The sequence below is a fragment of the Salvelinus sp. IW2-2015 genome, linkage group LG18, assembly GCF_002910315.2.
Source record: "Salvelinus sp. IW2-2015 linkage group LG18, ASM291031v2, whole genome shotgun sequence".
In the NCBI taxonomy this organism is placed as follows: domain Eukaryota; kingdom Metazoa; phylum Chordata; class Actinopteri; order Salmoniformes; family Salmonidae; genus Salvelinus; species Salvelinus sp. IW2-2015.
Window position 1 is genome coordinate 25,263,710 of NC_036858.1, and position 4,262 is coordinate 25,267,971.

Genomic DNA, 4,262 nt, shown 5'->3' on the forward strand with positions numbered 1-4,262 from the left:
CTTGTATATGATAGCCTCAATCTAAACCTTCAGAGGTGTAATCACACCTGTGGGAGAGGGGCATTCTTCTTACCAGACCAACTGACCTTGTTTTGGAGGTGTTCAGAACATGGTTAGGGTAGAGAAAGCTTGTTGGACACTTAGAAAGCTTTATTGAATAGCATTTCACACATAATCCGGGGGGGCCAGCTGAGTATAAGACTGCATATAAATTGATGACAGAGCTTCCTACTGCCTGAGCTATGTTGTTGATGTAAATTGAGAAGAGCGGGGGCCTAGGATTGATCCTTGGGTACTCCCTTGGTGACAGGCAGTAGCTGAGACAGCAGATTTTCTGACTTTATACACTGCATCTTTGAGAGAGGTAGTTAGTAAACCAGGTCAAAAACCCCTCAGAGACACCAATACTCCTTAGCCGGCCCACAAGAATGGTTACGAGCGATGGGCCAGTAACCGAAAGGGCGCTGGTTTGAATCCCTGAGCCGAACTAGGTGAAGATACTTGGGAGTATGGCTAGACAGTACACTGTCCTTCTCTCAGCACATATCAAAGCTGCAGGCTGAAGTTAAATCTAGACTTGGTTTCCTCTATCGTAATCACTCCTCTTTCACCCCAGCTGCCAAACTAACCCTGATTCAGAATACTTTTCTTCCCATGCTAGATTACAGAGACACCATTTATAGATCAGCAGGTTAGGGTGCTCTCGAGCGGCTAGATGTTCTTTACCATTCAGCCATCAGATTTGCCACAAATGCTCCTTATAGGACACATCACTGCACTCTATACTCCTCTGTAAACTGGTCATCTCTGTTTACCCGTCACAAGACCCACTGGTTGATGCTTATTTATAAAACCCTTTTAGGTCTCACTCCCCCCCTATCTGAGATATCTACTGCAGCTCTCATCCTCCAAATTCAACACCCGTAATATAAAATAAATAACATTTAAAAAACACAAGGATACCTTCCTGATTTTTCTGAGTATACAGTCCACACCATATCTATTTTGACAGTGAAGCTAACATTTTAAATGTGTCTCTATACTCCAGCATTTTTGATTTGAGATGAAATGTTTCATATGAGGTGATAGTATATAATGTCACATTTTATTTTAGGATATTTTTATATATATCTGTTTCACCACTTAGAAATGAAAGCACTTTATGTATCTAGTCCCCCTATTTGAAGAAGTCACAAGAATTCTGACCAATTCACCTAAAGTGTAGTAAAGTAGTCAAAAGTATAGTATTTGGTCCCATATTCTTTGAACACAGTGACTACATCAAGCCTGTGACTGCCATGATCGAGAAAGATCATGAATTAATCATGAATAATAATGAGTGAGAAAGTTACAGAGGCTACAACAAAACATGCTAACCTCTCACCATTAACCTCAAATAAAAGGTGACATTCTGTACTGTTGCCTAATATGAAACAGTATGTCTCAAATCCAAAATGCTGGAGCATAGCACCAAATTTAAAACTGTAAGCTTCACTGTCCAAACACATATGGTGTGGACTATGTGTGTCTGGTAAACACATGTGGATCTGGTGAACAGTTACCACTTGTTGACCAACTACAGGAATACTGACCTCAGAGTCTCCAGTTTACAGTGGGGATTCCCCAGTCCAGCAGAGAGCAGCTTCACTCCTGAATCCTTCAGGTCATTGTTACTCAGGTCCAGCTCTCTCAGGTGTGAGGGGTTTGACTCCAGAGCTGAGACCAGAGAAGCACAGCCTTCCTCTGTGACTAGACAGCGTGACAGCCTGACAAAGAGTCAAATCATATTAAAATCACACTGCTATTCTTTGGTGGTGAAAATAGTGGCAGTATATGTTTTCAACATTTTTAGATACATCAGTGTCCTGAAACCTGCCATATCTATTCATTAATGAATGTATCATTATTAGAAATGACAAATTATCAAAGTATTGCTTGCAGAGAGAAACATATAAAGTACAAATATTTGAGTAGACTCATCAGACCAGTTTAAAAAGCAGTATCAGTCAAAAGACAGGCAGTGACCTTTCAGATTTTTTGTTGTCATTTAGCAGATGCTCTTATCCAGAGCAACTAGGGTTAATTGAGTACGTTGCTCAAGGGCACATCAACAGAGTCTTCACCTAGTCGGCTCAGGGATTCAAACCAGCGCCCTTTCGGTTACTGGCCCATCGCTCGTAACCATTCTTGTGGGCCGGCTAAGGAGTATTGGTGTCTCTGAGGGGTTTTTGACCTGGTTTACTAACTACCTCTCTCAAAGAGTGCAGTGTATAAAGTCAGAAAATCTGCTGTCTCAGCTACTGCCTGTCACCAAGGGAGTACCCCAAGGATCAATCCTAGGCCCCACGCTCTTCTCAATTTACATCAACAACATAGCTCAGGCAGTAGGAAGCTCTGTCATCAATTTATATGCAGTCTTATACTCAGCTGGCCCCTCCCCGGATTATGTGTTAAATGCTATTCAATAAAGCTTTCTAAGTGTCCAACAAGCTTTCTCTACCCTTAAATAACCATGTTCGAACACCCTCCAAACAAGGTATGTGTCTGTAGATAAGACCACTGCCGCCCTCGTCCGCCCACAGGTTGGTGATTACTAGAGCGCTGCTGAGGTTTAATCTTGAACTTAGTCACCTCATTTACGAGTCACTTGGCGAGTACGGTAGACAGTTACACTGTCCTTCTGCGCAGCACATATCAAAAGCTGCAGGCTTGAAGTTAAAATCCTAGACTTGGGTTCCTCTATCGTAATCGCACTCCCTATTCACCCGCCCAGCTGCAAAACTACCTGAATTTCAGAATACTTTTCCCTTCCTGCAGCATTACACGAGGAACACCATCTATATTAGATCAGCAGGTTGCGTGCTGCCGAGCGGCAGACGTGTTCCTTTTACCAGCTTTCACCCATCAGATTTGCGCAATATGCTCCTAGTAATAGTGCACCGATCCACTTGCCACTTCTTAATTATCCTCTGTAAACATGGTTCATCTCTGTATTTACCCTCATCACAGTATCCCTGTGGTTTATGCTCTTTTATTTAGAAAACCTTTAGGTCTCACTCCCCCACTCATCTGCAAGATATTACTGAGCATCTCATCCTCCCAAAGTTCAACACCCGTAATATTAAAATAACATAATATTAAAAAACACAAGATACCTTCCCTGAATTTTCTGAAGATATAACAGTCCATCACCATATCTACTTTTTGACAAGTGAAAGCAACATATTATAACGGTGTCTCTATACTCCAGCATTTTGAATTTGTGAGATGAAAATGTTTCAATATGAGGTTCAATAGTCAATTGTGATGTGAATGGTCAGCGAATTTCTACAAGTATTATTAGGCGATACCATCCTTCCGCGACACAAACTCCACCCCCCCATAATACCTATATAGTAATAAGTGCACTTTATGTAATATTGTAAAGAACAAAGTAAACACCACTGGTGAGGGTGGTAGATCGATAGCTCCCCCGCGGTAAATTGAATAAAAGCTCGCCCAACGCAACGAAAGAAATTCTGGACAACAAATATCCCACCCCAAAAGTCGTCACTAAGTTGATGAAGGGAGATAAGTCCAAAAAAACAAGTGTGTAAATATGGTTTGGTCCCAAATCACCTCTATTAAACGACTTACCATTTGAGTAGTTTTTTTTTGTTTGGTGCTAAAATTAAATCACAGTTTGGGGAGTATCTTTTATTCATTAGCTAATTCTTATATGCTCTGTGGATATCGTGTGGGAACTGTTTTTAATGTCATCAAATCGTTTCGGAAGGACCTTCAATTGTTATCAATAAAAGATGAAATCGTAACAGAATTAGCTACACCCCCAAACCTCGTGCAGTAACCTATTTATACAAAAGAGTGAGAGTGAAGCATAAATTGGTATTAGAGAAGGCATCACACACTTAAGCGTATTGTAACCTCTTCGCTCTATAAAGCCTATCACAACCAATATAAAACAGTGGTGTACATCTTACTTTTCTCTCATTTTTGTGAATTTATGAATGAGATGCAGATATTGGTTATCTTCAAATTCCAATAATGCGGTGAGAGTATTTAGACCATAATTTTTCCTTAGAGAATTGCGTGGACCTTTCACTCTTCTTGATCCCAAATCAAAACATATAATCCTAGAAGCCCCCAAGAAGAACCTCCATCTTCGGTTGTGTACTCCAACTCGCGTAATACATGGTGGAATCTCAGACGGTATGTAACAGTGTAACCACAAGTTTGTAATATGAAACAACATACTCAATGTG

General features: G+C 40.8%; 1 protein-coding gene and 1 pseudogene across 2 annotated transcripts in view; both read right to left on the reverse strand.

Moving 5' to 3' along the window:
* Positions 1-1,879, reverse strand: part of LOC111977471 (ribonuclease inhibitor-like) — a 14,636-nt pseudogene extending 12,757 nt beyond the window's left edge.
* LOC112067820 (NLR family CARD domain-containing protein 3-like) overlaps positions 1-4,262 on the reverse strand; it is a 63,290-nt gene that overhangs the window by 53,834 nt on the left and 5,194 nt on the right. The gene's annotated exons all lie outside the window — the stretch shown is intronic.